The sequence below is a fragment of the Caretta caretta genome, chromosome 6 (assembly GCF_965140235.1).
Source record: "Caretta caretta isolate rCarCar2 chromosome 6, rCarCar1.hap1, whole genome shotgun sequence".
Lineage (NCBI taxonomy): Eukaryota > Metazoa > Chordata > Testudines > Cheloniidae > Caretta > Caretta caretta.
Window position 1 is genome coordinate 23526068 of NC_134211.1, and position 25926 is coordinate 23551993.

At 47.6% G+C, this 25926-nt stretch overlaps 1 long non-coding RNA gene across 1 annotated transcript in view; it reads left to right on the forward strand.

Annotated features, from left to right (window-relative positions):
* Window positions 1-5197: 5197 nt before the first annotated feature.
* Window positions 5198-25926, forward strand: part of LOC142072486 (uncharacterized) — a 39084-nt gene continuing 18355 nt past the window's right edge. Inside the window, exon 1 of the long non-coding RNA XR_012668861.1 lies at window positions 5198-5286. This is a non-coding gene — a long non-coding RNA (uncharacterized LOC142072486). The remainder of the gene's footprint in view (window positions 5287-25926) is intronic.

Consider the following 25926-nt stretch of genomic DNA (forward strand, 5'->3'; position numbering starts at 1 on the left):
GCCAGGGGTGGGAGGGACAAGCGGGCTGGGCCTGCAGTGCGGCATACACGGAGCAAGCACAAGGGGCCTGGAGGGCTACCAGCGCTTTCCTGCCTCCCCCGGGCGAGGCCCGTGCTCATGAGCCACCCTGCGCTCCAGGCCACATGGGGCCAGCCCTGGCATGTGAGCACAGTGCGGCACCCTGCCCCACAACCCAGGACCTGTGCAAGGGGTGAGCCAGCCTGGGCCTGCAAGGGAGCAGCAGGTAGGGGCTGGACTGGGGAGGCCAGTGACCTGATAATGGGGAGGGGGGAGAAGCAAGGGCTGTGTGACCTGCTCAGGAGAGTGGGGGATGGGGAGCTGTGAGAGGGTGGGGGAGGATTTGGGTGCATAGGTGCTGCTGCACCCCCCTTGAAGTGGTTCCCATCACACAGGATTTAGCGTTTGGATCAATGGCTCTCCACACCCCTTCACAGGTGGGGGTGGCATGTGACTTGGGGAGCCAGGACCTGATGAGGGTGGGTCGGGGGTGGGGGGGCTCTGACTTGGCAAGGAAAGCAGGAGTGTGGGGGTGACTGGGACCTGGCAAGGGCGGGAGGGTGGCTGTGACGTGCTGAGGATATTTGGGGTGCAGGGGGCAAACATGGGGTGCATGTCTGGCCTGGGACTCTGCAGCCGAGGGCTGGTAGGGAGCAGAACAGTGGAGCCACTGGTGTCCCTTCAGGCGGGAAGGGGCGGCATGGAGCAGAGTTGGGGGGGCAGTGTCCTCACAAGCAGGAGGAGCCGTGGGCAAGGGAAAAAGAGCCTCAAGTAGGTTTGTTGCTGGATTTTATGGGGGAGATGAGTCAGACCTGACTTCGAATGAGGGAGTCATCATGATTTTTTTGGGGGGGGGAAGGGGGGAAGTCTGATTGCCAGCCCCAACCCTGCCACTTTTTAGGGGCACCAGCTCCCCACTGACATGGTGAACCCAGGAGCAGCCAGCAGCTGAACCTATGGGACGAACCCCTTAATCAACATTAGGCACAGGCCATGTGTGTGGCTGGCTGGTTCTTGCTCACATGGTTCATGCTCCGGGCCTATATGGGGTCAGGAAGAACTTTCCCGCAATGAACTTGGGGTTTTTTTGTTTGTTTTTGCCTTCCTTTGCAGCACAGGTCTCTTTCCAGGATTATCTGGGTATATCGCACTTAAACATTTCCCTGCCAAACATTGCAGGGGGGCCTCCAGCACTGGTATGCCTCAGTCCCTCCGATTCTCTGCCTGTGGCACATAATAGTCTAATCTTCTATGGTCTGTAATACTTCGGGCTAATGTGGGTTGTTGGGTTCGGTGTGCGTGTGCTGGGTGGTGTTGGTGGCCTGTGAGGTACAGGAGACAAGAGTAAATGGGCTGGTGATCCCGTCTCTATGGCTCTCGGTGCTAGCCAGGGCACAAGAGGCTGCAAAAGGGGGAAGGATATTTTACATCCCCCTATATTTCCCAAGGTAAATATTGTGTCTGATACCTAGAAAATCCCATAGAGTGGAAAACCATTGCAGTATGTTAATCTTCATGGTATGGGCTGAGATGACAAATCAGCAACCAATTGGTTTACAGAGAGTACGACCTACAAAAAAAAAGGCAAATGTCAGCACTCACCTCCAGAATGTGTTAGAGAAGGTGAAAATAATGAGGTATGTATGTCTGCTCAGCCCACTGTGTGCTAAATGTGTCAGTCAGAAGATAACATGTGCAGGGACTCTCCAACCTAATCTTATTGATGGGTACATCTCACAGACCCCACCCCTCATAACACCATCATATGGTCATCGCAGCTGTTGCTTATTTGGAGAAGTGAGAGGAGAAAAGTATTAAGTTAATTGTAACTGTTCTGCTGATGGCTCCAGTCCAAGAGATGAATTTTTGCTTTCTCTCCTGCAGATTGAATAGCTAAGCTGGCATCTTTTCCATCTTTCCAGCTGCTTTAACATGGATTCACGCTCAGGGAAGAGCTGCTTGAATACCTGTAGAAGCAGCTGGAAGTGGGGAGTTGTAGCCAGCACCATGTAACCTGCCAGCTCTTTGCAGACCGCCAGAAAATATTCTGCACACTAACAGTGGTCCGTAGACCACAGTTTCAGAACCACTGCCACTGAGGGGTGTGTTCACTTCTGTAGCAGATGACATCTCTTGGAAGGCAGTTGCTGTATGAATGGGATTATTAAGGGATGGAGGATTGCATCCATATTGGTAGCAAAAGATACTTCTCAGAGTCAGAGAGGGCTATGTTACTATAGGAGACGCCATCTCCTGAGGTTGTCTTGATAAAGTTGGTAGCACATGGTATTTTCCAAGGAAGATGCTCACATTAAGTCTCTGGAATGGATAGCATCATGATTGGGGTGATGCTAACACTGGTAAGATACTCAAGCTTTGTGGGGCAGGACAGAGAGAAAATCTTTAACAGGAGGCACTTTTTGAGGGTCATAGTATTGTCAGTGGAGGAAGGCATCTTCAGACTGTCATGTTAAAGTCAATAGCAGGCGCAGTTTTCTAGGATGTTGTGTTTGTGGCCAGTGGCATCTCTGCGGGGAAGGCTTTTGGTGAACATCTACTGCAGAAGGTGGAATGTGTAGACGTCTGCTGCAGAGGACATCCCCTGTGGATGTCACATTATACAGCATCTCCTGGGATGAAGGGTCATCCCAAGGTCATAGCGCTTGGTGTTTATGATGATGTCTGATGCTTATGTTAAAACAAAATTATCATCTCAGGAAAAGTCACTGCTGTGTTATAAAAGGTTTTTGCAGACCTCTCAAGCTGTTGGTGGGGTGGAATGTGTGACAAAGGCCCAAAACAAGGGTTCCAAGACAATCATTCATGCAGGGAACTTGAAATGTTGTGGAATTCAATCTCTTAGCATTAATGACGCGTTCTATAACCGCAGTTCGTGATTCTGCATTTCTGATCTAAATAATTTTCAGTTACAAAAGTGACAGGAGATGCCAGATTGGTGTGGAGTGTAGGTGACTGGTGCCTACAATGAGGGACATTTGAGAGACTTTGATCACATGCCTTAAAAAAAAAATTAATTTCTCTCCTTCTCCCTCAAACAGTTGTTTGTAATTTCTTCCGTGTGGTTTCTTTATCCTCCCAATACTGATTTATACATAATTACATGCCAAAACACTACATTAAAAGAAAACTAAGTTGCCAAGTCAAGCACTCAAATGTTAGGAAATGCCTGAACTAGGGCTGCCTGTGTAACCTTACTCAGCCTCCTGGGGTCATGCATGTCTTTAATTACATAATCACATATAATTTATATCAATAGGACCCCTGCCTCATTCAGTGCATGGGATGGACAGTGCTCATTAAAAGAGTGGCTAGTCAACATTTCTTTTCATCCTCCTCATTCAGTGTGTCTCTCCCACTTCCCCCCGTTATTTACCTCATACCAGTCAAACCCTGCTCAGAAGACAGAATTATGAATTTTCTCATGGGCTTTCCTACAGGGCTCTCACTGTAGCAAGGTGTTTGGGATTTTTTTTTAATGTATGCTCTACTTCAAACAGGAATAAATTCAGGCAGGTCTTATGGCCTGTGTTATAAAGGAGGTCAGACAAGATGACCACAGTGGTCCCTTCTGGCTTTATAATCTGTGAATCTCGTATGTTAGTGCTTTCCAAACATTAATCGATTTATCTTCAAAACACACATGCGAGGTGATATTATTATCCCCATTTTACATATGGGGAACTGAGGCACAGAGATGAAGGCCAAAACTGTCAACTAACTTTGTGGGCCCAATTTGAGCTGCCTAGGGCCTGACTTTCCAGAGTGTTTCACATTTTACAGCACTCTACATGTTTAAAGTAAAGCGTCTATTGACCTCACTTGCAGCAGTGAGTGCTTAGCAATACTGCAAGTCAAGGTGATTCACACTGGGCTCCCAAAAATGAGAAACACACAATTAGCAACCACCACTGAAAGGTTTGGTTTAAGTGACTTGCCCAACATCACACAGGAGCTCTGTAGCACAGACAGGGAGAATCTGTTTTTCCAGGATGCCATTCAGTGACCTTAACCATGAGACCGTCCTTTCTCTTTCTGTCTCATTCATAACACACCTAAAAGCTTCCTCAACAAATGAGGCTGGGGTGCAACAGACAACAGCCTCCTTTAATACACAACCCTGATTCATTCCCAGACAGCATGTTTCATCCTGTGCACCGAAAGAGGCAGGAGTCCTGGCGGGGGAAGGGGGGAAATTAGTGTAATTAAGGAATATGTTATAATGCATGCCGGCAAGGGGGCTGAATTAAGGTAGCAAAGGCAACCTTAATTCCGGTATTACCTAACTTTTGAGTGCTTACTACCTTGTGCCGCCTTTAATATATATGCACACTTTTTATATTGCATATTTATACACAAACACTGCGTCTAACTAGAGAAGCGAACCATTAGAAATTGAACCAGAGCATAAATACGTACTGTATAAGCAAGATAATAAGTAACGTGTATTCAACAGAAGAGTTGCTCGCGCAGCAATCATAATCTGGTGTAACTATTCACCATTCATCGGTACACAGGAATAAGGAAGATTTGGGGTTGACAAGAACTCAGTTGTTGCTCACTTGAATGCACATCAGTCCAGGGCTTGCAAGTGAACATGGTTATTTCCTCCATAGTCAGGTTTGCTGTAATGAAATTGAGCCAATACAACGGACAGGATTTATCTTTAACGGTCTAGACAATCAGAATGCACCTCTAGGCCAGTATTCACAATAACAACCAAATGTTTGTAAGGCTGCCAGGTAGTGCTAATTCTGGCAATTTACATGTTATGGACCCAATCCTACTCCCACGGGCTCATGTAGGAACGGGATCAGACCCAATAGGCCTTTTTTGGGGGTTGGGGGGGGGGTTAAACATTGGGGTTGATTCTGCAAACTGAGCAGAAAACCTGCTGCGATTGCCATGCATGGGGAGCAGGCGGGATCGGGCCCAGTGTCCATGTCAGCAACCCTGTACTCCACTGCAGCCCAATGCTAATACGTGCCTATGAACTCCTAATGATAGGGAAGCAGATTTCACTTCCAAGTGCTTATTATAGAAAACCATAAGTAAAAAAAGATGGTGTTTAAAAACTGGCAAATGTCTCAGCCTCTGGCTGCGCCCTTTAATCTCCCTATTTCATTTTAAAAAACAAAACAAAACACTTCAGCTGCTGCGGTTTTAGTTTTAATTCAGAGAACAAAACCGAGCAGCTGCACTGGCTGGGGACACTTGAGGCCAACGGTGGAGGGGGAACCCACACCCAGGGTAAGTCCTTTTCTTCTTCCTAATGCGCACCTTATTGTGTGGGTTATTTTTAGCGCCATAATCTCACTGAATGCCCACTGTGCCGCGTCGTGCCTGGCAGGCTTTGAAGGGCTTGAGAAATGGGATTTCCTGGTCCACCGGCTCAGAGGAACTCTGGCCATTGTCAGGAGCTATTCTCGTGTGCGCCCGGCCAGAGCAGATAATGCCGTTTCAAGGGCAGGGAAGACACAAGCTCTTGTTGAGCGGCAAAGTTAGCAGAGGAAAGAGTTCATTTGCAGACAGAACTAGAGTGTGTCCGCCTCGTTTGGTCGCAGGGCTCAACGGCCTCTTCCTCAGCAGTGGAGACTGCTTCTGGGGAGCATAAGGGAAACACATTTCCTCATGCCCCAACTTGTTTGTATCCCAGTCAGTCTGGCTGCAGGAGTCGCACATCCTCACTGCTGCTCATCCCTCGCATTTTTGCTTGTGAGACTAGGAGGCAGTCACCCTGCAGGACCAACAGAGAAAGGAAAGGAAAGCAGGGTTATATAGGGAAACTTCCACCCCCACTGCAGGTGTGGGAAGTACCTTCATTTCCTGAACTGCTAGCATAACATTGGGCCAGGGCACATGTTGTTACTGCAGCAAAGTGTCCGGTGGAATCGGGTTCCATTTTCTGTATAAAGCATATTCCTTCCATGCTTCTGATGCAGTGGGCTTTGAATCACCTTTTTGATGACTGTGAAGCATTGGCAAAGTGCGATTCCGCGATTTATTTTGAAGCATTGGAGCAGTTCCGCAAATAGCATTGAGTAACACACCAGCTTTAGCATTATACTGGAAACAAACAGCCTGATGTAAATCTCACAGAGCTGTAGCTGCTGACTGCCTGAATTACGGGAATGCTTAGGGGCCCCAACTCTGTTCAAATATGTGATAAACATTCCCTGTCCCCACAGAGCTTAGATCCAGCTTTTTAAAGGTATTTAGGCATTGCTGCACTCAGTGTTGTGGTGCCTCATGGATTTAGGAGCCTAATTCTCATTTGTAAATGGGATTAGGGCATTTCAGAGCCAAAATCAGAGGCATAGAGAGGTGAAGCGACTTGCCTAGCTTCACGCAGCGGGTCAGTGGCAGAGCTGGGAATAGAACAAGTCCAGGACTCCTGCTGGCCCTAGTCATTGGCCACGCTGCCTCTGCACGCTAGACATTCAGCGTGCCATAGTGGATAGGCACTGGTCTGGGATTCAGGAGACCTAGGTTCTGTTCCTGGCCTGGTGGGTGATTTCTGCCTCTCTGCACCTCAGTTTCCCCCTCTGTAGAATGGGACTAGTGATACTGAGCTCCTTTTGTAAAGCACTTTGACATCTGCTGATAAAAAGCACTGTATGAGAGCTAGGTAATTATTATTACTACTCTGATTCCCACCAGTGTCAGAGAAAGGAAGAGCAGGTCCAGAACATCCCACCTATAATTTACTTTAGAACTTAACAGTTTTTTGGGGGGTCCTTGATGTGGCCAGCTCCTCCTCATGAGACACGCACCTCAGCAGGCATTCCTCTGGTGCTGGTACTCCCAGTATGATGCTCAGATACCATACTGGACATTCTCTCTCATGCTGGTGTAAATCAGATGTAACTCTGGAGCTACACTAGTGTGAAACCTGTAGCGGGAGAAGAATCAGACCCAGTCAGTGCTGTTTGTAGCACGTTGCATGGCCGGGCAGTTTTGCATTTCCTTGCATTGCAGTCCTATAGAACAGAAAAGCTGGTGCATTTTTATTTATGCTTGTTGCAGACCACATGTGAGGCATTTTAACCTATAGGCTTGCAGTGTACAAACCATTTAACAGCAAGAGGAACCAATGGGAGAACAGAGTGGGAGAGGAGAAAAGTGCTATGATCAAGTATCTGCTTGTGTAACCTGGAGAGGAAATATAGAGCCATTCTGCTTACACACCCTGGCCGCCAGGGCAGGTAGGTCTCATTAGCTCCAAGTCAGGGAGGAGAAGTGATTGAGTCTCCCTTATGGAAGAGAGAAGGACCTTGGGACCGCGTTCTCCCTTTGTATCTGATCATACTTAGTGTAAGAATAAAGGAAACCCCCAGGAAGAAGGGCGTGGGTGAGTTTGGGGCACTATCCCTGTGTGTGCATGCATGCAGTGTTGCAAGTGGGGGAGGGATGAAGTCCCCACTAATTTACACCAGCAATGCAGAGAGGCAGCACAACTTTGACCATCCCAGCCTTGGTCTTGGAATGAAGCGCTTTTACACCGAGTGCTTGCTTAGTTTGTCAGAATTTATTTTTTAAAGTTACGAAACTCATCTTCTGACAGCCTCAGAATGTTAAGACCGCTGCCATCGAAGCCAGTTGGTTCAGTCCTACTTGACAACGGTCAAACTGAGCTCCCCAGCAGTAACTCCCCACTAAGCATTATGTAAACTTTATGGAGTTGTCCTGTAGCTTCATATGGCATAAAGCTACACTAAGACCTGCACCTCTAAAATCCCTCTGTTTCACACGTTTGTGGACGAATTTAGTCGCCTGATAGATAAATATATAGAGCAGGTCTTATTTCGTTTTTATTTTGCAAGTTGGGGCTCGATCCTGGGAGGGGCTGAGCACGTCCAACTCGTGAGCACGTCCAATTAATTGAAATTAATGAGAGATGAGGATGCTTGGCCCCTCTCTGGGTTAGCTCCTGAAATACTGCAACAAATCATTAGAGTTTTGCTTTCTGACATGGACTTGACAGTCACTACTAACGAGAGGAAGGCAGGTCCAGTAGTTAGGGGGCCAGCTTGGGACCCAGACAAACCAGGTTCAGTTCCGTGCTCCACCCCAGACTTTGTGTGTGACTGTAGTTATCCCTGTGTAAAATAGCACATCAGAGGGGTGCTGTGAGGATAAATCAGAGGTGGGCAAATTACGGCCCATGGGCCACATCCGGCCCACGGGACTGTCCTGCCTGGACCCTGAGCGCCCGGCCAGGGAGGCTAGTCCCCAGCCCCTCCCCTGCAGCCTCAGTGCACTGCGCCACCAATGCTCTGGCCTGCCACTCCTGCCGGGGAGTACGGCGGTGTGGCTGCGAGCTCCTGCCACTCTGTGCGGCATGGTAAGGGGCAGGGGGTCCTGGGGGGTGGACAGGGAGCAGGGGGCAGTTGGATGGGGTGAAGGTTCTTGGGGGTGGGCAGTCGGGATGGGGAGTTGGGGGGGTCCCGGGGGGGTGGTTAGGGGTGTGGATGGGGGGGTCCGGGCAGTCAGGGGACAGTGAGCAGAAGGGGTTGAATGGGGGGAGGGGGCAGTTAGGGGCAGGGGTCCCAGGAGGGGGCAGTCAGGGGACAAGGAGCAGGGGGGATTGGATGGGTCAGAGGTTCTGAGGGGGGCAGTCAGGGGCCAGGAAGTGGGAGGAGGCAGAGGCCAGGCTGTTTGGGGAGGCACAGCCTTCCCTACCCAGCCCTCCATAAAGTTTTGCAACCCGGATGTGGCTCTCGGGCCAAAAAATTTGCCCACCCCTGGGATAAATACACTAAAGACGGAAAGGTGCGCAGTATTGCTCTTATGGGGACCATATCAGTACCTAACATAGACTGCAATGGGGACCTTTGGCCACCAGCTGGCAGTAGAGTCCGATGTGAACGCAGATCAACCTCCTGTATGGTTAGAAAGCTCATGGCATTTTGTTTAGCGCAGTGGCTCTCAAACTTTTGTACTGGTGATCCCTTTCACCCCGCAAGCCTCTGAGTGCGACCCCCCCCCCCCCTTATAAATTAAAAATACATTTTTAGATATTTAACAGCAGTAGACACGTTGGAGGCAAAGCGAGGTTTGGGGTGGAGGCTGACTGCTCACGCCCCCCCCCCCCCATGTAATAGCCTTGTGACCTCTTGAGGGGGTCCAGACCCCCAGGTTTAGAGCTCTCAAATTGACCCCTCTATGAAGGCTAGTTCTGATTATAGTCATTACTCCTGTCAAAGTGTCAGGATAACCCTATTCTGTACACTGATATTAACATGGGACATCAAATAGGGGATTATTTAAAGATTATCCAGCCTATTCTATAGTAATCTCCCAAAATGAGAATTCCCTACTCATTATATTAAGCTTTATTTACACTCCCGAGTTATAATTCATCGCAAATAACAACTCAGCAGTTATTACTTTGTTAAATAGACACTGCCCTCATACAACTTGACTGCGCACTAAACCAGCTATATTGTGTAATATGTGATCTGATCATAGAATCATAGAATATCAGGAAGGGACCTCAGGAGGTCATCTAGTCCAACCCCCTGCTCAAAGCAGGACCCATCCCCAACTAAATCATCCCAGCCAGGGCTTTGTCAAGCCTGACCTTAAAAATATCTAAGGAAGGAGATTCCACCACCTCCCTAGGTAACCCATTCCAGTGCTTCACCACCCTCCTAGTGACACAGTTTTTCCTAATATCCAACCTAAACCTCCCCCACTGCAACTTGAGATCATTACTCCTCGTTCTGTCATCAGCTACCACTGAGAACAGTCTAGATCCATCCTCTTTGGAACCACCTTTCAGGTAGTTGAAAGCAGCTATCAAATTCCCCCCTCATTCTTCTCTTCCACAGACTAAACAATCCCAGTTCCCTCAGCCTCTCCTCATAAGTCAGGTGTTCCAGTCCCCTAATCATTTTTGTTGCCCTCCGCTGGACTCTTTCCAATTTTTCCACATCCTTCTTGTAGTGTGGGGCCCAAAACTGGACACAGTACTCCAGATGAGGCCTCACCAATGTCAAATAGAGGGGAACAATCACGTCCCTCGATCTGCTGGCTATGCCCCTATGTATACATCCCAAAATGCCATTGGCCTTCTTGGCAACAAGGGCACACTGATCCTTTCTAGTTTAATAAAATAATACCTGGGGACTTAATATTTATCTTTCAGGCTCAATCCATATGGTTCTTACATCACATAGGAGTTTTGTGGCATAATTAATGTTTGTAAAGTGGTTGGTGCTCTGTGGATAGTATGGTAGACCTCCCTTTACCCGAGCATGGAGCCCCATTGCAGTAAATGGATTTGCTTTTGGGTGCAGGTTCACCTGCATGGATGCAGTTACAGAACCTGATTCTAAGAAGTTTCCACTCTTTGTCTGGTCATGGGTCATTTGTGCATGTTCACACAGAATTACAGGTGCATTCTTATTTAAACTGTATTTAAAACTATATTTACTGTACATATACCATGCATTAAAATGGAGGTGTAATGATGCAGACAGTATGGTCTAGTGCAGGGGTTCTCACAACATATTTTTTGGTGGCCTCAGAGTGCGACCACCAACTCTTGCTGGTGGCCGCGCTGACAATTTTTCCTAAAATACTTAATTCACTTTAGGAAAAACAAAATAAAATGCACATATACATGTCCAAATCATTGTAATTTATTTATGTAGGTTTTTTCAGATTCAGTAATAAAAATAATGTACAGTGATCTCTATTCTTTAGTAGACCTAAACAGAATAGAAACACAAACAGGGGGCTTTGCATGTTCTTGACTTTTTGTTGTTGTTTCTTTTGGTTGGTTTTTTTAAAAAAGCTTGCTAGATAGTAAGTCTGCTGCTGTGACAAGAGATATTTGTATGTTTGTTAATATCACTTTTCACAGCAGACTTACTCAGCCCCAGCGAGCTCTGAGACAAATTAAGCCCTAGATGGGGAGGTGGGCAGGGAGCCCACAGAGTCCAGGGATGATGGCATGGGTGGTGAGCCTGGGACCAGAACCTGGAACAAGAGCCTGCTATGGAGCCCGAAGCCTCATGGCTGAAGCTGGCCCCCCCACCCCAAGGAAAGTGGGGAATCCTCCAGCGTTTGTGTCTCCAGAGAGTGGCAGGGCCCAACCCGCACTGGTGGCCCTGGAAGAGGGGCCACGGCTTCCCGCCCCCATCGCAGCCCAGGAGGCTGTGGCTGCAAGAAAAGCCCCTGGTGGCCGGCGTTGAGAAACGCTGGTCTAGTGGGCAGGGCACTGTCCAGGCAACTGAGAGACCTGGGTTTTATTCCTGGCTCTGTCATCAGCCTGCGTTGGGACCTTGGTTAAGTCACTTACTTGCTCTGTGCCTCTGTTTCCCCTCCCACCTTTTCCATCTTGTCTGTTTGGATTATAAGGTCTGCAGTGCGGGACTCTCTCGTACAGTGTGTTTGTACAGCATCTTGCTCAATGGGCCACAATCAGTTAGGGCCTGTGGGTGTCACCATAATATAAAATGAATAATATTTTAAAAATTTAAATATTTCTCACTCCTGGCATTTCAGTAGTGAACAAAGAGAGACATCTGAGCAGGTAAGACCTGCCCATGTTCCACTGTGCGTTCAGTGGCAAAATTCTCATTGGGCCAAATTCTGCTCTCAGCTGCACAAGAGCAACCCCCTGGACTTCAGTGGGAACGGAAAAGTAGCCGTTCTCCCAAAATGGGTTGAAGCAGGGAGTGGAGACACATGCCTTCTTGGAAGCAACAGAGCCTGGAAGCAACACTCTGTCCTGAAGATGACACCCTCCTTGGAAAGTCAAACTTTGAAAGCAATCCACTTTACTCTGAGCCTGTGTCAACACTGTGCTGTCGTGGGGACTACAGGGGTGGGAATCACAGTACGCCCCTAGGAGTTGCACTCTAATTGCCCTGTGTGGGCTCTTCTGGTGTGAACTAAAAGGTACCTAGGTTTCAGAGTAACAGCCGTGTTAGTCTGTATTCGCAAAAAGAAAAGGAGTACTTGTGGCACCTTAGAAACTAACCAATTTATTTGAGCATGAGCTTTCGTGAGCTACAGCTCACTTCATCGGATGCATGCTGTGGAAAGTGTAGAAGATCTTTCTATACACATAAAGCATGAAAAAATACCTCCTCCCACCCCACTCTCCTGCTGGTAATAGCTTATCTAAAGTGATCACTCTCCTTACAATGTGTATGATAATCAAGGTGGGCCATTTCCAGCACAAATCCAGGTTTTCTCACCCCCCCCCCCCCCGCAAGGTACCTAGTTCATGTTATCATAGTCCTCTGTCTGAAGATCACCTTCCTTGCAACCTAGAAGGGGTTGTGAGGAGAAAAACTGATCAAGTTCACTGTATCTGCTGATAACAAATGTCCCTGGATAGTCAACATCCTATGACAACAATGGCTGCATTGTCTCTAGCTGGATATTCAGGTAGAACTAAGGGTCAGGGCAGGTGTGAACTTAATCTCTAAATGGGAATACATTGTAATAAGTTTATTATTTCAGGCAGTTCTAAACTGGGCTTCAGATGATCACAAAGCACTGCCCGCTTTCCTAACGGTTAGGAACCTGCCTATCCTTGGGTTGCATAAGAGAAGATGGGTATAATGAATAACGTTAAGTAATGGGGTTGAGATTTTTCAAGTATTGGCCCACCTCTACTGAAAAAAAAACTCCCCAAATCTTCAATGGGAGCCAAGATAGGCCAGTGCTAAACACTTCTGAAAGTCCCACTTCAGGTGCAGCCCTCTGCACTAAGCAGAAATAAGCACCAAGCCCCAGCATGTCGGCTCCCTTGACTCACAAGTGCATAGGGTAGAAAAGGATGTGTGAGGTGAGATGAGCTTAAAAGCCCTCAATCCGTCTTCAGCATGCTCTTGAGGCCCTTAGCTATGTTGTGCCCTTGCTGGCCTTGATTCTGCCAGGCAGGAGGAACATGGTGTCCGTACTGCAGCCCTCTCATGAATGCACAGTCAGGATCTCTCCCTGCCTTACTCCTCACTTTTACCTTGTGCTTATCCATGCAGCCCTTGACACCTGCACTGTGCAGCACTCAACCCAACGCCCACTGCTTATAGTGTTACCTCGGTGCAAAATGCATTGCTAGGCCTTGGGCAGGACACACTCTTCTCAGCGTGCCTGGAGGAGTCAGGTAAGAGTTAACCAACCTTGCTGTTTCAGAAGAAATCATAAAGAGACCTGTCTAGTTCAGTGATGGATATAAGGCAGGATCTGAGCCCTTCAGACAGTTCAAGCACAAATTAAGGTCATCACTTCAGGGGTTCTGTTTGGTTCTCAGGAGGAATTTCATTTCCATCACGCTAATTAATATTTAGAAAAGGACAAATGATCCATTGACTGTGGATCGGAAATCAGTGTAGACAGGCTGCAGCAACAGGACATACAAGTGAATAACAACGTGCAAACAAACGTTTTAAAAAAAGACAGAGAAATAAGCATCTTCGTAGCTGGTATAAAGTTGCACAGGGCCTTTGACCTCAACAGAGTTACACTGACAGCAGCTACAGATCTGATGCTGAATGAGGAAAAGTTCTGCTTTTGGTCTCTCTGTTACCCTCTTGCCTGTCTGTGTTTCTACATCTCTGCTCCATTATGCAATAATCTCAGTTTACAGTACCATAGCTGGTGTGAACCCTAGATCATCACACAGTTCCAGTGAAAAGGTTGTTCTCTTCCTTCCTAGACGAGAATGAAGACATGGCTGCCTAAAAGAGATGCTCTAACTCCAACACAAGTTATTAGGTTCGATGCAGGAATCACTTTGTGCGGGTCTGTGGCCTCTGCTATGCAGGAGGCAGGTCTGGAGGATTGTAATGGCCTGTTCCAGCCTTAAAATTTATGAAAAGTCCTTGCTTTAAAGGTGTAAGCTTTACTCCCGCCACACGCCCTCCACCCCGCAGCCTATTCCAAGAGGGACAGATGTTAATGATAGCTTTTGATCCGTGTCTAGAATAGAGATTCCCAAATCATAGTCTGCAGAGAGCTGGCTGGTCACACAGTGCTGGTTCTCTACCTAGTTTCCCCACTATTAGAAATATGAAACATTTTCCTAATGTTATTTTTCCATGTATGGATTTGATGTGGGAGTGTTACACAGTTGCAAATGGGAAATTATTGTAGGGTAGAATGGAGTGTTTTAAATTGTTGAGTGCCAAGGAATTTTATCCCCCTAATTACTAAAATTTACAGTTTAGAGTAAAAAGAAGTGGCAGGCCAAACATTAATAATTCGTTTTTAATGGCAGTTTAGGGATTTTAGTCATTTGGGTTTCTTTGCTGTGCTGTAGCAGAGACTGCAGTTAAAAGCAGTCAAAATGGTCATAATTATTAACTGTGTCCTTATTAAAAAGGGAAAAGAAAGAAGAAAAAATGGCTTGTTTTTAAACAGTGGTTACTTCTGTTACAATCTCTTCTCTATGCCTCTCTTTGGAGAGCTTTTAATAGAGATCACGTGTTTGAGGGTGGGTCTGCTTCTGGTGGAGAAGCTCTTTTCTTAATCAATTAAGACCACAGTATATTATTTTCAAACTTAGTAGACAGTCCTGTTGTAGCATATCAGAATAACCAGAACAGTTTCATAGATGGGCCAAGGAATTTTGTTTAAGGCTAGGTGAGCCCTGTTTGATTTATCATAGATAACGTAAACCATTTATAAATGGGCAGAGGTGCGTGATTTTAAACTAACCTTTATGAAACCAGAGAAAGTATTTAAATTCAGTTACTTAAAGAAGCCATTCAAGGAGCTGTCTTGAGACAGGCAACCTAGTGAACATTAAGAATTTTAAATATTCAATTTAAATGTGCTAATTTTTTTTTCTGTTTTACCAAGGTTAGCGTATGTCTCCTCTCCAGGAACACACAGCCTAAAACACAATCACCACTCTCTTCATAACATATTTGAAGACTATTACTAGGTCCCCCCTTCTGTCGTCTTTTCTTAAGACTAAACTTGCCCAGTGTTTTTAACCTTTCTTCATAGGACAGGTTTTCTCAACCTCTTCTCTTTTCTCTTGCTCTTCTCTGCATTCTCTCCAGTTTGTCCAAATCGTTCCTGAAGTAGGGCACCCAGAACTGGGCACAGTACTCCAGCTATAGCCTCCCCAGTGCCAAGCAGTGGGCCAATTGCCTCCCATGTAATACATACGACACCCTGTTAATTTACCCCAGATTGATATTAGCTTTTTCCACAACTGTATCACATTGTTGGCTCATATTCAATTTGTGTCACCCCCAGATCCTTTTCAGTGATACTAATCCCTAGCCCGTTATTCCCCGTCTTGTAGCTGTGCATTTGATTTTTCCTTCCTAAGTGAAGTACTCTGCACTTGTCTTTGAATTTCGTCTTGTTGATTTAAAACCAATCTTCTAATTTCTCAAGATCATTTTGAATTCTAATCCTGTCCTACAGAGTGCTAGTGACCCCTTCTAGCTTTGTGTCTTCCTCAGATTTTATAAGCGTACTCTCCACTCCATTTTCCAAGTCTTTAATGAAAGTATTGAACAGCACCAGACTCAGGAAAGATCCCTGCAGGATCCCACTAGATATGGCCTCCCAGTTTGACAGCCAACCATTGAGAACTACTTTTTGAAGACTTCAGACTGTTTATAAAAGGAATCAGAATTCTTTGTGAGAGTTTAAAACTGCGGTTTCGCTTTATACAAGAGAAGAGGCTCCTGTCTCAGCTTTATGTGGTCCTGACAAACAGGTGCTGTACATCCCTTCTTTCTGAGATCCCTGGAAAGGAATATCTCCACATTCCTTAATTAGGGGGAGGCATTTGGCTCATTGAGAAGGCTCTCCTGTTGGATATTTGCCTTTTAAACCACACCATCCCCAAGATTACAATCTACAGTAGTTTCACCCACAATTCGCAATTTAAAACTGCTCCCAATCACCCTATACAAGTACAAAAATCATGATTCAAATGTAAAGCTTCTAATATTACATAAAACAACCTATATAGACTATCACAACAAAATAGAAGTTATACAACTGCATTCTAGCATCTGGGAGTTGGACCTGGGAGTGATAAGTACAGATTTATGGGAGAGGAGGAGGTATTCTTGCTGATGCTTCTCATGCCTGTCAGTTATTAGGAGAAAGTTTCTTTAATTAGCTTGAATACTTTGCTTAATAAAACAAACAATTAAAAATAAAACTATTTTTCTCTAAGCACCACGTCTACAAAAGCACTTAAGTATTTCTTCAATTTTATCCAAGACGCAGGCAAGTTTGTAACAACCTAACAAGAATAAATTATAATAATTTTATTGAAGACCATTTCTGCATCTGTGTTGAGGATTACTGCCTACACACCCGTGTGACAATCTATGGAGAGCTAGTCCACATGCTGGTAAAGGCTGGGCACAGCTGGTCTAGAATGCCAACCAATTAAACTTAACTCCACTCTAGCCATTTAGCTTAAGTTAAAAGCTGCAGGTACTGAATCAATCTCAGAAACGGCTTTTGGGGACTAGCACAGCGATCTCTTTGGCTGTGTTTGTAGAGACCCAAACCAGGCCAACCACAACCATTTTAAAACCCAGTTCTGCCAAACATGGTTTGAAATATTCCCACCCACTTATATTAGCAGAAATATGCTAGAGTGAATACCCCGAACACTGACTTCAGTGGAATTCTACCCGCATTGAATTTATCCTAGCACGTGGAGGGAAGTAAGAAAAGAGGAGACCCCTGCTCAGGGACCCCATCCTTGTAGGGGACAAAGCAGATACCCATCTCAGGATCTCATTTGTGAAATGGTGAGAAAAGCAAGAAATCCTGCCCTTGGCCTCTGTCTCTCCTTGGTGATGCACCATCCCTCTGTCGGGATGGAATGGGCTAGCTCATCTCTGAATGGTCAATGACTGGTGCTGTAGCTCCAAGTAATTGGCTACATCCTGTGCTCAGCTGTGTGTGCAGAGTATCTAGTTCCACTAGCCTGTTTCACATCCGGGAGGGGCACCGGAGCAGGACTACATTAAGATGGATTCAGCTGGAAATGCATAAATCAGTCTTGGACCTACACAGCATTGAAGGGTTATCATTCCAGCCAAGGTCCGAGTGCTCCTCGCTCTAGTCAGAAGTGCTGGGAGTGGTTTGCAAATATGTGCCTTGCAAGTGCACTAATGTAGTTCGAATGGAGTTAAACCTGTCAGTCCCCTGGCTACTCCCACAGCCCCTGCTCACTACCCTGCAAAAAGGAAAAAGCCCTTTTCTTTCTCAGTAGAGAAGATCTCAAACAGAAATAAGCTCGTAGCTCATGAAGACCAACCAAGGAGCAACTGCAGAAGATGGTGTCACTGTGATAAGATGTCGCATGCCCATGTTGAGAATAGAATGCACTGGAGACGTGTTCTAGACGAAGACTTAGTGAAGGGAATGCATGCCCTGAATGTCCACAAACCACCTTCAGCTGGAATATTAAGAAGAACAACCTTTAGACTCAAAAGCCCTCTTGAAAGAGTGCCCTGCCTCTGGATTTCCAGTCTAGGGTCTGGAACAGCAGAGGAGCTGTTTCCTTGCTTTGATCCATAAAGACCTGTATGGTCTGGTTCCATTTGTAATTGCACTAGATGCAAAAAAAGGAGGCCACTGCAATGGACCAAATGCAGGTGTAATGTTCTCAAACCGGCTGCCATGTTCTGCATTAGCTGAAACTTCCAGGTAGCCCTTGGGAATTGCACGGTAGGGTGCATTACAGGAATCCAGCTCAAACGTGGCAAAATGGACAGCTAACCAGCGTGAAGTCTGTATGTGATAGGAAAGGATGCAAAAAACGTCCTAATTAATCGCAAACGGAGAAGGGCAACCGCTGTCTGAGAATCCTGCAACAGATGACGGTTCGCAAGATCCCCTAGATTATTAATGTATTTATTACGTAGAGGTCACAACTGAGCTCAAGGCCACATTGTGTTAGGTGCTGTACAGACATAAAGTCAGGGACTGTCCCTGCCCTAAAGAGCTTACAGTCTAAATAGATAAAACAGGCAAGGGCTGGGGGATAGGAAGTGGTGTTATCCTCATTTTTACAGGTGGGAAACTGAGGCAGAGAGAGACTAACTGACTTGCCCAAGGTTTCACAGGAATTCTGTAGCAGAACTGAGATTTGAATCCAGACCTTCTGCGTCCCTGGCCAGTGCCCGACTCATAAATTGCAAGGCCAGACGGGACCATTGTGATCATGTAGTCTGACCTCCTGTGTAACACAACACACAGAACTTTCCCAAAAGAATTCCTTTGGAACTAAGAAAAAAACAAAATCATCCTTAGCCTCAAGACCAGGCTTCCTCTCTCCCTGATTTCAATTGTCCTAGCAGGAGCAATGTCCTGTTCCCCACTGAGCAGGCTGTATGTGCAGTGGTGTCACGAAGAGGCAAGTTTGCTCGCCTCCTTGAGACAGGTGTGCATAGATACCTTAATAGATTCTTCTCCCTTCTCATGACATCACCCCAGAGCAGCGGTTCTCAAACTTTAGCAACCGAGGACACCCATTTTGATTTTAAATTTTTCGCAGACCTCCAAGCCCTCCCGCCCACTCGGTCCCAGGCCCCACCCCTACCCCTCCTCATCCCCACCTCTTTCCGCCCCCTCCCCTCCGTGTGCCCCATCTCCACTCCTCCCCTTCCCACCCAGTGCCTCCTGCACGCTGCGGAACAGCTGTTCCCCAGCGTGCAAGAGGCACTGGGAGGGACGGGGAGGTGTTGATCAGCGGGGCCGGCGGACCCCCTGGAGTACTCTCACAGACCCCAGTTTGAGAAACGCTGCCCTAAAGTATACCCTGTGTATGCAAAATAAATAAATAGGGTACATTCAGTCTTTTGACAGTAAAATAGAGATCACAGCAGACTCTTGGCACAAGATCTTTCTTCCCCCTTTTGTTATCCACCGTTCAAACAAGCTACAGCGTCACTGAAGTGAGAGGGTATGGAGGAAGCCTGAGTTCACGCCAGCTGCAAAGCAGCTTTCCTGTTGTACAAGTAACACATTAAAAACAACCGGAGGCACCGTGATTCTTCAGCACAGGCCAGACACCATTTTCCATGTGTGGAACAAGCAAAATAAAACAACTTTTCTACAAACTATCCAAGCCATTTCTCTGAGTAGCACCTGGATCAGAAATGAACACTAGCAACAGATAATTAACCTGTTATAATGGATTTTCTAATCTCCCTTCTCCAGCTGTAATTCAGCATTTCCCTTCATCAGGGAGATTGGGGGGAGGGATAGCTCGGTGGGTTGAGCATTGGCCTGCTAAACCCAGGGTTGTGAGCTCAATCCTTGAGGAGGCCACTTAGGGATCTGGGGCAAAAATTGGGGATTGGCCCTGCTTTGAGCAGGGGGTTGGACTAGATGACCTCCAACCCTCATATTCTATGTGATAATAAAGCAGGGAGGGTTGCTAATCCAATCAGAATCCCATAATAGGCTGGAACATTCCTTACTTTCTTATTTTGAGCAGTAGGTGCCCCCGTATGATTGCCCTAATTCCCATGGTCACCATCCTGTTATTAAATCCAAGCCATGCTGTGGCGGGGCAGAGAGGGGGTGGGCTCCGGTTCACACCAACCCATGAATGTACACAAACGTCAGTGTCTAGGGCTACACTACAGCTTAAGTCGACATCAGTTATGTCGCTCAATGGTGGGAATTAGCCACCCCGCCCCACCCCGCGCGACATAACTTATGCCGATTTAAACGCCAGTGTAGATAGTGCATGTCGGCGGGAGAGCTTCTCATAGTTAGCTGCAGTCATTGGGACTCTTTCCACTGACATAAATGGGCCAAGAATCAAGACCTGGATGAGCCATCTTTTGGCTAAGGCCTTTCTAGCAGTGCCAAAGGGTTTGAGGGCTTTGTGTGTGTTAACAATGGCCTGGGCTACACACACTAACTTTAACTACAGGTGTTTCTGCATGAGAAAGTTGCACTGGTTTTAATGAAATCTGTCTGAAAAAGGATTTAGTTAAACCAGTGACAGAGTCTGTACAGAGTAGGAAAATGTATGTGTGCTTTCCTGAAAATTTCATTTCTTTGAGTAAAAAAGTCCACAGATCCATTCCAATGGGTACGTCAGCCAGCTTGCAGGCAGACCCAGACTTCTCAGGCCCTGGCAGCTGGGGAATGCCCTGCCCCCTCAATTTCCCTCTAGTTGAGGCTGCTCCCACAGCCAGGGTATTCAAATCTACTTTCCTAACATACCCACTGTGAAATATACTTTGAGAAGAAAGCGCTGCGATTTCTCACCTTGCAGAACTTGGTAAATTCCACCTAATGACAACAAACCCAAATCCTTGGGTGTCAATCGCCACCTCCATTCTGGATGATCCATTTGTCTCCAAGAAATTTTCAGGTGAGCACCAATACGTTTTGGGGTTTTTTTGTCTTCATCATGCCAAAGGCTACACATCCATGACAATCGGATTTTTGTCGCACTGGGCCTGTAGGGTGGAAGCAGGCTCTTTATCCTCCATCTTCTCCTGAGCACTAAAGCATGGAGAAGATTTCTGCCAAAAAAAAAAGGGGGGGGGGGGCATTGGCTAAAGATGACAAATACGTACAATTTTGGTGAATTCGTATATTGATGGCTATGAAGCTGCCTAGCAGATCTCAGTACAGGAGACATGACTTCTCTGCCCTGAGCTGTCAGTGCTCCTAAGGACTGGATTTTGATGCTTAACAGCAGAAGAATATTTCTTGGCTTGACTTGGGGAACGAACACAATGACAGATGTGAGGACCACCCATCTGAATTAAAAGTACAGCACTGGTTCTCATAAACTCATCTGTTTGGAGATAGTGGCTACCTGGAGGTCTGCTCTAATGGGTGGGAAGTGTAATAACCCCTCCTGCAGGAGTTCAAGCTGGGTCCTGTTGTAAGGAGCAGAAAGAGGTTCCAGGTTCAGGCTCTATGGCCTTTTGGGGCTGGAGTAAGTTTTGTAGCTCTAAGGAAGCCTTTAATGTTGGACTTTGTACAAAACTTCCTCAGACACGCGGCTAACAGTAGCCTACAGAGATTTGACCTTTTCGTTTGGACACCTACATTCAGGCCCCCCGGAGGGAACTTAATGCTATGTTTCAACTTATTCAGCATGGTAGTTACACTATGGACTTTGCACCAATCACTAGACCAGGGGTTGGCAACCTTTCAAAGAAGAGAAGCCATTTAAAAAATTTTTTTTGGTCTTTGACCAAAATATTTCGAGAGCCGCATCACACGCAAAGCTACTCGTAGAGTTAGAATTTATCAGCTAATAATAACTGAACACATCCAAGTTATCATTTCTCACCAATACTTTCAATGCAACTAGACTCCAGGTGCTTCAGCGAGGGCTGCACCAGACTGCCTACAGCCTGGGTATGTAGCCGCGGTGTTAAACCCTGCTGGCTCCATGCCGCTGCATCTTCACGGATATCTTTAGCCAGAGGAGCTAAATTAAAGCAAGTAGAGCTGCAACCACGCATCTGATTGCAATGTAGGCACACCCCCTGCATTTGTACAGCACCCCCAGCACAGTGGGGACCTGATCTCAGTTGGGGCGTACTGATGTTACGGACATACAAATAAGTTTGGACCCATCTCTCCGGCAAATACTTGCATTTAGATTTGGGTTTGTTAAAATGCATTTGCTACAGGGCCTGCAGTGCCGTGACAGTCCCTCAAGTGAGGCTCTGAATAAGGCCAGTATCCTGGAAGGGGGTCACAGTAAAATGTGTGTGCTCCCTGGGGGCTGAGTGGTCTCTGCCCTGCTGTATCACAGGGTGCCAGGAACTTCGCGTACCCAAGACGACAATAACTACACCCATGCTGCGGTGGATTATGTGCTTATGAGAACCTCACCCTGGCTTTGTATCAGACTCCAAATCCCCTGCATGCAAACGTCCCACCTCTTCTGCTGGGTGCCAGTCTTCCCTGAGCACAAAGCAGGGGATTGGGGTGCGGTGTCTGGGTGCAGGAGGGGGTGCGAGGTGGAGGCTCTGGCCGGGAGGCGCTTACCACAGGTGGCTCCCAGCCGGTGGCACAGCGGGGCTCAGCAAGCTGCCTGCCCGCCCTGGCCCCACGCTGCTGCTGGAAGCGGCCGGCTGCTGGCACGTCTCTGCGCGCCCCTGGCGGGGGATGGAGGGGGCGTTCCGCACGCCGCCCCCGCCCCCAGCACCGTCCTCACAGCTGCGGGGGCGGTGATTGCAGGCACGGGCAGCATACAGAGACCCGCTGCCCCCCTTCCCCCAAAGGGCCAGCAGCCGGCCGCTGCTGGGAGTGGCGTGGGGCCAGGGCGGGCAGGCAGCTTGCTGAGCCCCGCTGTGCCACTGGCTGGGAGCCGCCTGTGGTAAGCGCCTCCCGGCCAGAGCCTCCGCCTCGCACCCCCTCAGAAAACGGCTGCCCGCAAGGGGGCGGCCAAAGAGCCGCATGCGGCTCCAGACCCGTGGGTTGCCGACCCCTGCACTAGACTATGTTCTTTTTCGGGTCCAGAACAGCAATCATCACTTCATCCTAATATCCATTTGAAACTTGTCTGGTCCCAGATGGAAGATTGGCTTTGCAGTCGCAGACCTCCCCTGTGGCTAGAGGCAGGGGAAGGTCAAATGTTAGGTGAAGCAGATCGGAGAACCAGAGCCTCTTCGGCCGGGAAGGCCTGCACAGTAGCACGCTGCTCTCTTGTTCTCACATTTTGCATTGTTCTGGGGTGCTGTGGGAGAGGTGGAAAGAAAAAAAATCTCTGCTTTAGGAGAGGTCATTCATTCCAGGGCCTAGCACATGGCGAGGCTACAGGGTACTTTGTGGCTGTGTCCCGATGCAGAGAGGTCAATCACCAGCTCATCCAGTTGGCTTACAGTATATCAGGATATTTCTGGGTACAGGTTACACTCTTCAATCCAATTTCATCTTGATCAGAAGTAGCTGCTGGATGATTTCATTCATGTCATGGCATTTCTACGGGTTGCTTGATATTGGGAATGAAACAAAGCTATTCCTGCGGTTCTTGCACCACTGGGTACTCTCTGTGGACAGTGTCCTGCCACCTTGTTTTGGCCAACGAGACATTTGCTCCCACATTGAAAGAAGCTGTGGCCCCATTCTGGAGCCGAACTCCAGCTTGAGCTAGTTGGGAGTCACGCAGATCGCTGTGAGGCAGCGGAGGGAAGCTGCTGTCTCGCCTCAGCACCCTGCCTGCATTTGTTCTAGGCACCATTTGCAAACATGTATTTTCTCCTGTTATTTCAGGGCAGGGGTGAAAGTAACTTTAAGGACTTACCGGTATGCCAGAGTCCTGAGCAGGGGGCAAGGCCTCAACCAGAAGGGGCAGGGTCTTTAAAATCCCCGGGCCCTTTAAATCACTGCCAGAGCCCAAGGCCACCACCGCCGCTACCCCTAGGCTCCGATAGCGGGGCTCTGGTGGTGATTTAAAGGGCCCGGGGAGGCTGCCCCCTGCCGGTACGGTCGGCCGTGTACCAGCCCTTGCTGGTACGCTGTACCGGACCGGCTTACTTTCACCTCTGCTTCAGGGACTAACGCACCTTGCCTTGTGACCTCTGTTCCTGTCTATAATGTCCTGTTAGAATTGTAAGTGGACACCTCTGAATAACCTCTACTTTCCCCTGTAGCACTAAGAGAATTGAGCACAGATTCGCCTGAGCAGCTGATCTCAAGGAGTGAACCTCCATATACCCATGAGAAACAGATTTATATCCTACTATCATTTTCAGGGAGAAGGCCTTAAGCCACGGATTGTTAGGTTGAGCGTGACCCATCTGCCCCTCCTTGTTAGCAATGCTTGTGGAGACGCACAGAGTGTGTGGGATGACAGGGCTGTCTTTTTTTCCCCTATAATGCCACTGGAGAGTTTTCCTACTGAAGAGACAGGCTTTAAGGTGATGCCTGCCTGGACCTGGCTCCCTGTGAAGGGCTTGTATAGTGAGGTGGCCGCTCTTCCAGGTAAAAACCTCCCTCATTTAGAAAGAGAGCTCCTGAGCACTACAGACCTTTGGTAATGTTACCACGATGTGTTTGGATTGGTGCACACAGAGGAACCTTCTGGCTTTATAGGGTGGAAGGCAGCAATGGGGAGGGTTAGAAAGAAAGAAAAGTAAGGGGCCAAAAAGCCCCCATAGCGTCTGCTTATTCTTTCACAGCTGGGCTGCTGTCCATCTCACACCCTGGCCAGCTGAGATGAAGCATGGGAATCTGCAACAGAAGCTGAGGGGAATAACCTGCATACTAGGGAATGGTGACCCACAGCAGCAGGGAAGGACAGCCCAACTCTTTTCCTGTCGTTTAGGTGCGGTAGAAAATCCTTTTGTTCCATCTTCACGAGTACAAAGAGGGATACATATAGCTATAGCTCGTCTAAGGTGGCTGCAGACCTCCTAAGTGTGGTTTCACAGTCCTTTGCCTGATGGAGTCTGACCTTTGCGGGGGGGCATATATTTGATCAAATAATATATATAAAACACCCTAACTCTGGTTTGGACAGCTGCCCTCTTTCCCTGAGGAGGAATCCCATTTGGGGGGGTCTGTGCATGCCTAATGGAATCAGTACCTAGCTGTGGCCTGGGTTTTTTCCCCAGCACTGAGCTGCCAGGCTCCACTCCATGAAGCTGGATGCTTTATTCATTTAGCTCCTTCTGGGGAGTTTGTCCCCATAATTCTGCTTCAGAGAATGGTCCAAAAATATTTCAAGTGACTAGCTATCACCCTGTCCTCAAAGAGGCTGGGTTTATTGTCTCCCCTCCCCTGCATGGGTTTCTCAAGGAAGGCACTGGCTAGGGCTTCAAGATTGAGTTCTCTTGACCCTCTGCCTTCTCTTGTGCATGGAATCTATTTGGTCTGTTCTTTCAGCAGAGATCCCAGCCTAGGATATCACTAGGGATCAGCTGGAAGGTCTGGGAAGAGGTGAGCCCCATCTGTGTCCTCCATCCGTGCCAGGAGATGGCGGCTGAGCTCCACAGGCAGGAGCGAAGGCTCTAAGGACTTGGGCATGAGCTTCCGTCTGACGCACTTCCCTCATGGAAATGATCTGTTCGTGCCTAAAGGCAGTTTTTCAATCCTGTCTGGCTACTTTCCTATGAGCAGCAGCCTGACCCCAGCGCAGGTTGAGCTCCCCAAGGAGACAGACCCTTCTTTTAACTCTGGCTTTTTTAGCTTAGATCTATCCCTGAAGCAACACAAGCCTCAGAGAGGGGCAAGTGGAACTGTGAGGACAATGTTATCAAAAGGCAGGGACAGCTAGGACCAAATTGTTATTAGGGAGAAGTTTGAAATTCTCCTCCCTAAACCACTACAGCAGGGAGGGGTGGCTGAGTTGCGGACTGCTGGTGAGGCAGATAAAATTAGCTGGAACTTCAGGTGAGATGCAGCCTACTGCCAGTGCCTGACAGATCTGATTCTGCCCCAAGCTGCGAGCAGATGGGAATGTCTCAGTCCAATGGCTCTGCGGACCTTATCACATAGAAGGCTTTTGTTTAATTGTAGTTTAAATTGGTCAGGAACTGGCCTAACCGATGGAAGGTGCTTTTAAACCAAGGTAAGTGTCTACATGGGCTTGCCTACAATGCTTTTAAGACACCAGCACAAGTTTCCTCTTAGGCAGGAGAGAAATTTAATCCCATGCTAGACATAGGGAAATTCAAGCAGAATGGGTGAAGTCAACAGGAGCTTTGCCCTAACTTTGATGACTGCAGAACTGGGCTCTAACACCTAAATATTCAAAACTGACTCCTGGTTTGGAGTGCCCAACTCGACACTTTTATAGGTTTTGATTTTCAGAGGGTGAATGTTCAGCACTTTCTGAAAATCAGGCCCCTTTAAGGGGTGTCTCAGGTTGGGTTCTCAAAAATGGTAGCCCCCGCAAAATTACTGTTTACTTTTGAGAAGTTGGCCCTAGCTAACTTGCGCAGA